The sequence below is a fragment of the Rhinoraja longicauda genome, chromosome 26, assembly GCF_053455715.1.
Source record: "Rhinoraja longicauda isolate Sanriku21f chromosome 26, sRhiLon1.1, whole genome shotgun sequence".
NCBI lineage: Eukaryota > Metazoa > Chordata > Chondrichthyes > Rajiformes > Arhynchobatidae > Rhinoraja > Rhinoraja longicauda.
Window position 1 is genome coordinate 26034037 of NC_135978.1, and position 11991 is coordinate 26046027.

Below are 11991 nucleotides of genomic sequence, written 5' to 3' on the forward strand. Positions count from 1 at the left end.
CAACAATGGTCAGGCTTGGCCAGGCCAACCCAGCAACGCCACCAGGACAACGAGGCCTTCACGGACATGTCAAGAACCCTGCACTTACAACAACTGGGACTTGAAAATGTCGCCAAACTGGCAACTCTGTATACTGTCTCAGTGTACTGCTGCTATACACTTGCTCTGTATTTGAGATGCTTATCTAAGATGCTTATTTAAGTTTTAGCTATAGTGATACTTGTACTGAACCATATACAAACAATGAATTTCACTGTACCTCAGTACATGTGAGAAATAAAGTACCATACCATACCAGTCACAAAATGCATCAAGGATGATGGTGGGAGCACAGGAATATGGCATTAGATGAGGTGGGGAATCAGCCATTATCATACTCTATTCTCGAGCAGGCTTGAAAGACTGAATGGCCTGGCATATTTATGTTGGAACAATGAGACTGGTGCAGGTGCGAGCCTAAGGGGACCTGGGGGGCAACCTTCTCAGTGAGGTTTGTGCGTATATGGAACGAGCTGCCAGAGAAAGTGGTCGAGCAGGGTACAATTATGTCATTTTGAAGACATTTGGACAGGTACACGGATAGGAAAGGTTTCGAGGCATATGAGTTGAGTTTAGTTGAGTTTATTGTCACGTGTACCGAGGTACAATGAAAAACTTTTGTCGTGTGCTAACCAGTCAGCGGAAAAACAATACATGATTATAATCGAGCCGTCCACAGTGTACAGATACATGATAAAGGGAATAACGTGAATAACGTTTGGTGCAAGATAAAGCCAGTCAAGTCCAATCAAAGATAGTCCGAAGGTCTCCAATGAGGTTGATAGTAGTTCAGGACCGTTCTCTAGTTGCAGTAACTTGGTTGGAATGGACGAGTTGGGCTGAAGAGCATGTTTCCATTCTGTGTAGCTTCAGGACTCTGTGTAACCAGAGATTAGTTCATCCACCCAACAATGATAAACAGAACACTTTCCAAATTGTGTAAATCTGCGGGGATGCAAAGAGACTCTGGGAACCATTCAACTAATTATTGAAGTGTTATAGACAGGGGAGACAAGAACTATTTGCCACTGGTTGTGAATGCTGAAATTAGGCAGCACAGCCACAACTTCAGATCCATGGACTGGAACATAGAAACATTTCCACAGGCAAAGGGTACTGAAAGTTTGGAACTCTCCTCTGCAAGTGATGGAGGAAAGAACAATTATTAGTTTTAAATCTGGGTTAACAGATTTGTGATAACTAAAGATATTAACGGTTAAGTAGCCTGTATGGTTATATGGAACCATGATCCCATTGAATGGTCAAACAGGCTGGTCGAGCTGAATAGCGTCTGTTCCTCTATTTGCAATTCCCACTAACGGCATTGTGGCAATTTGCTTAATTGATCGTCTGTTTTATTTATGGTGCTTGGCAGATAAATATTGAACAGATCATTCTCAATGACTCTCGTGCTCTTGGGCACGAACAATCTGTCCGTTCAGTTCTATGCTCCAACGTTTTGCCCATGTCGATGTTTATCATCTATGTCATGGGCACAGACCGGTGCTCAGACTGGCTATTATGTGAGTGCTACCTCTGGTTTTCCCTCCCCTCTCTGTGAAATGCCTTAAACCACACAGAGCAAGGGAGAGTCCAACCACTTGATATTCAATGGTGTTCACACCACTAATACCTCATCCTTAACATCCCGGGGTCTCCAATGACCAGAAACCCAACTCGATCAGTCATATAAATATCGTGCATGCAAAAAGTGGCGCTGCGGTAGAGTTGCTGCATTGTAACGCTTACAGCACCAGAGACCCGGGTTTGATCCTGTCCATGGGTGCTTGTCTGCACGGAGTTTGTACGTTCTCCCCGTGACCGCGTGGGTTTTCTCCGAAATCTTCGGGTTCCTCCCGCACCTCAAAGACCTACATGCCGATGTTTGTATGTTAATTGGCTTGGTATAAATGTAAAAATTGTCCCAAGTGTAGGAGAGTGTTAATGTGCGGGGATCGCTGGTCAGTACGGACTCGGTGGGCCGAAGGGCCTGTTTCCACACTGTATCTCTAAACTAAACTAAACAAAACAAGTGGGTGAGAAGCAGCGAACCACCTCATAAACTGCCCAGCCGGCAGCCCCACTTGTGGTGAAATATGCAGCTGCCACATTTGCTTTATCAGCCACCTTAGAATGCACAGGATAGCAGTGAAAACATTGTCATTCATGTGAACTCCCTAAAATAGGATGGGCTCCTCTTTTAACTCAGAGCCACTTTCCTGAGCCATCCTCGAGCCAGTGACAACCTCCTGACAACCAAACCTTCCACAAGGCACAACTCCACAAACGTGATGGAGTAGTGTGCACTTGCTTAGATGAGTGCAGCTCCAATAACTCCCAAGAAGTAGGACATCATCCAGGTCAAAACCCTCCAGCTGCACCCTCATCATTCATTCCTTCCACCACCAGTAATGAAATAATGGAAATAATGATCTCATGGAGTTGGGAAGGTGATTGACTTGGCTGCAACTGTTGTGAAGCTTGTTAAACACTTGTGAATAGAGGATGTGAGGATATGCAGAGGTGATGAGATGACGTTTGGGACAAGGCACGGTGAAACAAATGCCAACATAGACCAAAGATAGACACAAAGTGCTGGAGTAACTGAGTGGGCCAGGCAGCATTTCTGGAGAAAATGGATAGGTGACGTTTTTGGCTGGACCCTTCTTCAGACTCTTCAGATTCTTCGGCCAACATGGACCATTTGGATCGCGATCTGTATCATTGCCATGAATAATGGAATGCTACATATTATTTAACCTTGCTTGGTCCAATGCCTGCCTTCACAGCCTGACTGGCTGTTCGAGTGGGTGCGTTATTCCTCTATTTATTCACACTAACTTCATAAGTCCAATTATCCTTCGGCCTCTAGTTGTGTTTTACCAGAAGGTGGCACTTGGCCTGATTCCCTGTCTCTAACAATGTAATAAATCGACCGTAATCTACACAATAAATAAGTATCCTCTTAGAAAACGCCTTATTATTTTTCTTGCACTGATTTTCTCAAGCTGGCAGAGAGATGAACAGACCTATTTCATAGAAATGTTGCAGAGTTCCTTTAAAGTTACTTAAAATTAAAGAAATCAATGTCCATACCGCTGGGCTGTAAGCTGCCCAAGCAAAATATGAGGTGCTGTCCTTCTAATTTGCATGTGGTCTCACTCTGACAGTGGAGGTGGTCCAGGACAGAAAGGTCAGTGTGGGAATGGGAAGGGGAGTTAAAATGTTTGGGAATCGGGAGATAGTGCATGCCGAGGCGGACTGATTTGTTCTAGCCTTTTCTTGCCTCCGGTTTATTCCCCCCCCCCCCCACCTCTACTTTGTCTGAAGAAGGGTTCTGACCCGAAACGTCACCTATTCTTTTTCTCCCGAGTTGCTGCCTGATCCGTTGAGTTACTCCAGCATTTTGTGTCTGTCTGGAATAGATTATGAGCTGGTGCAAACCTTTAGGCAGGACACTGCGGTGAGTGGCAGAAGCAGACAGGTCACTGAGGGTAGGGATTGTGGGAACATGCAGAGGTGGTGAGACAAAGTTTGGGACATGGCGCAGTGGAACTGCCATTGCAATCAGACGCCCTCCCACTATCTGCAAGCTGAGAATGGCCGGGGTGATGTTGGCTGAGAGATGATCGCTGGATGAACCATGGCTCTGAACGACACCGCCATTCAGTCTGAAGAAGGGTCTCGACCCGAAACGTCACCCATTCCTTTTCTCCAGAGATGCTGCCTGTCCCGCTGGGTTACTCCAGCTTTTTGTGTCTATCCGCGGTTTAAACCAGCATCTGCAGTTCCTTCCTACCCATTCAGTTTTCTCTGCTCCCCTGGGAGGGCAGCTGGGATCTGAGTTTAATATTATATCCAATAAACCCCACCTCAGTGCAGGATCATGCAAGCCTTGCTCTGCGGGTTAATTGCTTCAAATACAATAAGCTAACAAAGACAGTAATGGAACATAACAGATTATAATTCATACTTTGACAATATCTGCCATTACTGGGGTTTAAGTGCTGACACCTGATACATTAGGCTGGATAATGCTCTCGATTATTCCTGGAGGAATTACACAGCCATTACTATCTTGTAATTGGACAGGTTACAAGAGGTTAAAGGATTTTACTTTTCAGTTTTCACTCTTAGCTGTCTTATTTGCTCTCTCCTCTTCTGAATATTGTTTCAGACTCTGCTGTGGTATTGATATATTATTGTCATCCAAGGCACAGTGAAAAACTTTTATTTGCCTGCTATCCAATAATATCAGATCCTACCAAACCCAAGTACAATCGGCCACACACAGGTACGACAGGTAAACAGGTCGCGATCACATTGCTTTTTATGAGATCCTGGTTGGGTGCAAAGCTGGTGCATGTTCTGCTTTACGGCAATAATTGTACCTGAAAAAGTATTAAATGGCAGGCCTGAGATTGTGAAAGGAACTCCATAAATTTGTCTTTATTTATCGTGTATGGGTTTGGTTCAGCTACATATAAATGTTTGTACAAAGCCACTCCTTTAATGCATACAGTCTGTTCATGAATAGAGCTTCACAAACTGTTCATGACTATAACTTGACATTCAGAGCCCTCTATGGCCTAAACCGGCAACTAACACCGTGGTAGGTGATGTAGCAAAAAGAACTGGAAATGTCAATGGCAAATGACAAAGGGGATTAATTATAGGCAAAAGAGTGTTATAAAACCTTGACTAGAAGAAATTAGTCAAAAGTTGCATCCAATAAATGAACTTTGAAAAGAGTCTTTGATCTGAAATATTAATACTGTCTCTCTTTTCCCTCTTGCTGCCTGACCTAGAGTCATAGAGACCTACAGCGTGGAAACAGGACCTTCGGCCCAACTTGCCCACACCGGCCAACATGTCCCCTCTGAACGAGTCCTACCTGCCTGTATTTGGCCCATATCCCTCTAAACCTGACCTATCCATGTACCTGCTGAGTGTTTATCAGGAGCTGAGGGAATAGCTAAATCAATATTAGTTAATGAGTTGTGCGATAGAACAAAACTAAATTAAAGATTTAATTATCAAAGATAAATAATTAAAGGAGATAAATCACTCACTTTCAGTTTTTGTCCCGCCCCCTCCCCTGAAATCAGTCTGAAGAAGGGTCTCGACCCGAAACGTCACCCATTCCTTCTCTCCTGGGATGCTGCCTGACCTGCTGATTTTCTCCAGCATTTTGTGTCTACCTTCGATATAAACCAGCATCTGCAATTTTTTTCCCTACTCACTTTCAGTTCCTTCATCAAACCTGGGGAGTGTGTTGAACTCAGTTGTTTAGGCAGCAAAAGAGGAGGAAATGGACAGGTGACATTCCAGGTCAGGACCCTTCTTCACACTGAATGTGTGTGTTTTCTTTAAATACAAGTAATATGTTCAGAAGGAGGTCGGCCATATTAAGGGCTCCATTTTTATTCAAACTCAGGAGCACTGGAAGTATTGTCACCTTGTTATGTTGTCATTTGGTGTCACTGCCCAAAATATATCCTTTATAATAACCATTTAGTTTAAGGCACATTGAGAATGTGGAGGGCTCGGGTTAAACGTTGTGACCAATATAAATCCCCAGAAGCAACATTACCAAAAGTATTTCATCTAGTCATTTCTGTAATCCTGTCTGCAGATGCCCGCTGTTATCACAAAGTTTCCTTCGGACCCTTGAGGAGCTGGAAGAAGCTTCAGGATCTCCCGTGAAAAGTGCATATAAACACAAGTTTATGTTATTTATTGTAATCCTTTGAAGCAGACGGATCAGTTCCTAACATAAAATAGAAATTAAACTGAAAACAAAACACAAACTGCTGGACTAACTAAGGCGGCACAGTGGCGCAGCGGTAGAGTTGCTGCCTTACAGCGCCAGGGACCCGGGTTCGATCCTGACTACTGGTGTTGTCTGTATGGAGCTTGTACACTCTCCCCGTGACCTGCGTGGGTTTCCTCCCACGATCCAAAGACGTACAGGTTTGTAGGTTAATTGGCGTCAGTAAAGATTGTAAATTGTCCCTTGTGTGGAGGATAGTGCTAGTGGGGATCGCTGGTCGGCACTGACTCAGTGGGCCGAAGAGCCTGTTTCCGCACTGTGTCTCTAAATTAAACTCAGTGGGTCAAGCAGCATTTCTAGAGGACGTGGATAGGCGACGTTTCGGACTTGGAAAGTCACTTATCCATGTCCTCCAGAGATGTTGCCTGGCCCGCTACATTACTCCAGCACTTGGTATTGTTCTTTTGTAAACCAGCATCTCAGTTCCTTGTGTCTAGATGTCATCAGAATGTGTCATTTCATCCCCAAAATTCAAAGCACTCGATATATTTCCCAGCCATTGATTTAGATCAGTGGTCATTAGAGAGTCCCACCCTGCCCCACGCAATGAAGATGGAAGCCGTCTCTGTAGCAGTTGTATACCCGCAACTGAGCTCCGAACATCGGCTTCTTTCCAGACCAACACACAATACTTCGTAGACACTGCCACCATGTGGAAAAGAATAATACATATATTTTTAACAAACAAGTGCAAGATCCCTATCCTCCCATGTGTTTCTGAGGCCTGGGGTCGATAAAGGATTCAGTGGATATTTTTAAGGCAGAGATAGATAGATTCTTGATTAGTACGGGTGTCAGAGGTTTCGGGGAGAAGGCAGGAGAATAGGGTTAGGAGGGAGAGATAGATCAGCCATGATTGAATGGCAGAGTAGACGTGGTACGCCAAATGCCCTAATTCTATCCCCATCACTGATGACCTCATGAGCCCAGGGGTGCAGTACTGCCAGAGCTCACTGGAGCGCCGCTCCGACCCCTCTGTAAAAAAAAACCCAAAATAACCAGCGGGGAATTTAACAGCAGCCTCTCCGGCACCAGTGACAGCTCCGGCACCTAAACATTAGCACTGCAACACTGCACGAGCCCACTGCTGACTCCTGGGGATCCCTTGTGTGTGACTCCTCAAGTGGAGAAGTATTAGGGATAGTGTTGAGCACAAGGCCAGTTATGAGCAGCTCACGGAAGTGAACAAATGGCAGCTTACAACCCAGCGCTATGAATATTAATTTCTCCAACTTCAAGTAACTCTTGCATCCCCTCCCTCTCCATCCCTCCCCCACCCTCAAGTCAAGTCAAGTTCATTTGTCACATACATATACAAGATGTGCAGTGACCCTAGTTGCCGTACTAGTTTTACAGTTGTCCTGTTGAATTTCCCTGTCTGTATAACTCGTCATCACCTCTCCCACAGCCGACAGTTGACCATGGCGGGCCCCACCTTTCCTTGATCGTCATTGTTTTTTGCAATATTTTTCATTCATTTTGTGCCGTCTATATCTCTCATTTTCCTTTCCCCTAACTCTCAGTCTGAAGAAGGGTCTCGACCCAAAACATCACCTATTCCTTTTCTCCAGAGATGCTGCCTGACCTGCAGAGCTACTCCAGTGATGTTGGTTGCTTACAAATCATCCATCCAACCCCATTTGTGGAAGGGTCAGCAGTTCCAATATTAATCTTAGTAGTAATCTCAGAGCCCACAAAACTGGAGTGGAAGCAAGTCTCTTCGATCCCGACTGACTGCTCCTGAAAATGGCAAGAACTTGGATAAATATTGACACAAAGTGCTGGAGTAACTCAGCAGGTCTGGCAGCATCTGCGGAGAACATGGACAGGTGACGATTTGGGTCAGGACCCTTCTTCAGATGGCGTTTCGTGTTGGGACCCTTCTTCAGACTCCCTATCCATGTTCTCCAGAGGTGCTCATAGATAATAGTTCAGGACTACTCTACTCTACCTGACCCGCTGAGTTATCCCAACACTGCACCGCTTTTTGTAAACTAGCATCTGCAGTTCCTTGTTTCTACGTGGATTAATATAATGCCTTTTGCAATCATTAACAGCAAAGAGGGTGGACACAGTGCCAGTGCCCTATTTAACCTGGAGTTAACCTTCTGAGCATATATTTGCTCAATGACAGACTACCTGTTTCCACACGTGTAAAATCACCAGCCTTGCCTGTTACATCACAGCCAGTGTAAATAACTCTCCGCCCTGCCAGCTTTTACCAGCCCTGTCCAACCTCTCTCTGCATTCATCCCAATTCTGTGGTTGTGCTGAAGGCTCTCAGACCAGAAATATTAACTCTGCAAATCTTGCAAAAGATGCTGCCTGTCCTAGTGAGTGTTTCTAGCACTTGCTGATTTTATTTCCTATTTCAAGTACCTGCAATTTTCTTTTAGATTCCTCCTCCCCCCTTGCCAAGTTGGTGCTCCAGCATTCCCAATCTTACTTGCACCATCACTGGCCGTCATGACCAACTACTTTCACCCCTTAAAGAGGCTCAAAGTGCTGGAGTAACTCAGCGGGTCAGGCAGCATCGCTGGAGAACATGGATAGGTGATGTTTCGGGTCGGGACCCATCCTTATTCTCTTGTTTGACAGCAGGGTGGGAATTAACAGTAAGGTTAATGAAATGAACAAGTTCTGCACGGACGCAGTCATAGATTTAGTGCGGATAGAGTTGGGGGATGGAGCCAGTGTACGTTTGGAACAAGTATCCTTTGACGTAACCAACAAAGAGGGACCCATCTGTTACTCCAAGCTCTTCCATTCCATTCCTAACTTCTCTTCCTTTCCAAAACTCTTTAAAACCCACTATGGTCACCATGTAACCATCACCTGGGATGTGTCCCTATTTTGACAGCAGTCCTCTGTGAAATGCCTTTGAACTGTATAAGTACCAGTTGATATTGTGAAGTTGGAATGAAGAGCAGACCAAGAGGCCCCCAGCCAGCAATGAAATAAGTGATTTGACACTTATTACTTTCAGTTGATTGGGGAACAATAACCATTAGGCCTTTTAACTGGTGCAACTGCATCTGTTAGACCAAGGCAGTCCACTTCAAATTCTAAACGATGGACTGAGCTATCAGGAGGCTCTTAGGTTTCTCATTGCCTCCTTCCAGTGAAAGAGCAGGGTCTTGCAGAGAGCACAAAGTGCTGGAGTAATTCAGCGGGTCAGGCAGCATCACTGGAAGACATGAATAGACAACGTTCATGAGCCTTCTTCACTCAGTTTAGACTTTAAAGATATATCGTGGAACAGACCCTTTGGCCCACCAAGTCCACACCACAAGCACTATCCTACACACTAGGGACAATTTACAATTGTACCAAAGCCAATTAACCTATAAACCTGGCCTGTTCCCTTTATCATCGTTACTTTTTTTGCATATCTTTCATTCATTGTTCTTTATCTCTCCACATCACCGTCTCTATCTCATGTTTCCCATATCCCTAACCAGTCTGAAGAAGGGTCTTGGCCCGAAACATCACCCATTTCTTCTCTCCAGAGATGCTGCCTGTCTTGCTGAGTTACTCCAGCTTTTTGTGTCTATCTTCTTTAATTAACAGAACCACCTGCCTTCAGAGATTGTGTACTCCAGTCCCTGCTCGGCATTCCATTTCAATAACCATCACACTCAGTGCGATTCAGATCGAGGAATCAGCAATCGCCGGGTCAATTTAGAGCAGAAGATTAAAGGAACTTGCATTCAAACCACACTCAGAAAATGTCAATGCACTGTACAGTCCATGAATCAGAGTGGAGCTTTGCAGGGCTGTCACATCAAGTCCAGAATGTTGGTAAACAGTTATACAGATAACAGGGACATCTCTATCCTCAGCAGTGACAGGATCAGCATGCAAGTGCAAAAGACGAGATTGAAGCAGTCACCGTTATGTTCAGCTGAGTGGTTAATCCACTCTGGCCTCTGCCTGCGGTCCCCACCCATTGCTTAACATTGGTCTGCATGTCACGGAATGGTTTGTGAGCATTGGCCAGTACAATGGCACAGCCTTACAGCGCCAGATACCCGGGTTCGATTCCGACTACGGGTGCTGTCTGTACACAGTTTGTACATTCTCCCTGTGACCTGCTTGGGTTTTCCCCCGTGTGCTCCACACTCCAAAGACGTACAGGTTTGCAGGTTAATTGGCTTGGGTAAAATTGTAAATGGTCTCTAGTGTGTAGGATAGCAGTACTGATGTACGGGGGCGGGGCGCTGGTCGGCACGGGCTCGGTGGACCGAAGGGCCCGCGTCTGCACTGTATCTCTAAACTAAACATTGGACACAGCAAAGATGACACCACCACCATATCCCGTGAAGAATGGTACTCCAGAACTAGCTGGCTGGCCAACCTGTTCCAGTGGAACGCATAATCCTGGATTCCACCCAACAACGTGGAAAAGTTCCCAGATATATCACAATAACAATGTGTGTAGGAAAATAACTGCAGATGCTGGTACAAATCGAAGGTATCACAAAATGCCGGAGTAACTCAGCAGGTCAGGCAGCATCTAGGAGAGAAGGAATGGAGAAGCCATTCCCTCGCTCCTAGATGCTGCCTGACCTGCTGAGTTACTCCAGCATTTTGTGATACCTATCACAATAACAAGACGCAGGATAAAGTCAATCAGTCTTCACTCAATTATCAACAGTGATGGAAGGTGTCACCAACAGCATTTACTCACTGATAATCTGCTCACCTGTGCCAAGTTTGGTTAGTGTCACAGCCTTTGAGCTTCAGATCATTCAAAACCTTGGTTTCGTCATGGACCTACATCCTTGGGTTAAAGTGGGAGTAACTATGGCACCAGGGAGCCCTGGATAACTAGTCAATGGGCTGTGGAGCTGATTAATCCAGCACAGAACATCATTGCAGGAGTTCCTCAGGCAGTGACTTTGGCCCAACCATCTCCAGCTGCTTCATAAAGGACCCTCCTTCCATCAGAAGGCCAGAGGTAGGCCAAATGAAGCAGTCCGTACTAGATGGCATCAAGGCAAAGACCCATCTCCACAAGGTGGAGTCTAACTACTTACCCTTGACATTCAATGGCATTACCATTGCTGGTTTCCCATCATGAGCATCACCACTGACCTGAAGATCATCTGGAGCAGTCACATAACCAGGCTTACTGGAGCAGTTTGGAGACTGGGTGTCTTGTGGCAAGCGACTCACTTCCTGATATCTTGAAGTTTAGTTTAGTTTACACAGTGCGGAAAGACCCTTCAGCCCACCGAGTCTGCACCAACCAGCGATCCCCGCACATTAACACTATCCTACACACTAGGGACAATTTACACATACACCAAGCCAATTAACCTACAAACCGGTACGTCTTTGGAGTGCAGGAGGAAACCGAAGATCTCGGAGAAAACCCACGCAGGTCACGGGGAGAACGTACAACCTCTGTACAGACAGCACCCATGGTCGGGATCGAACCCGGGTCTCCCGCACTGCAAGCCGTGTAAGGCAGCAACTCTACTGCAGTGCCACCGTGACACCTCTCTGTCTACAAGGCACAATTCATGAATGTGATGGAATCCTCTCCATTGACCTGGGTGACTCAATGTTTAAAGATGTTGGTTAAGGATGGGTATTCCATGGGGCATTTGGAAGAATGTCAAGTTCACTGGCATGATGGGACCTGCGTTTAATGTCTCATTTGAAAGATGGCTCGTCTGGATGTGGAACACTTGTCCAGCACTCTAGAGCCAGTCTTCAAGGCTCCAACCTACTGGAGAAAAGACTGCCAGCCGACCAGCTTTAGTTCAGAGATGCAGCACGTAAACAGATCCTTTGGCCCACTGTGTCCATACCGACCAGCAATCACCCCGTACACTAGCATTATCCTACACACTAGGGACAATTTACAATTTTACTGAAGCCAATTAATGTACAAACCTGCACGTCTTTGGGATGTGGGAGGAAACCGGTGCACCCGGAGAAAACCCACGTGGTCACGAGGGGAACGTACAAACTCTGTACAGACAGCACCTGTGGTCAGGATCGAACCCGGGTCTCTGGTGCTGTAAGGCAGCAACTCTACCACTGCCCCTTGGAGTTTAAACCACAGCACAGACTAGAAATGAAATTTCTGATTTCATATACTCATTACT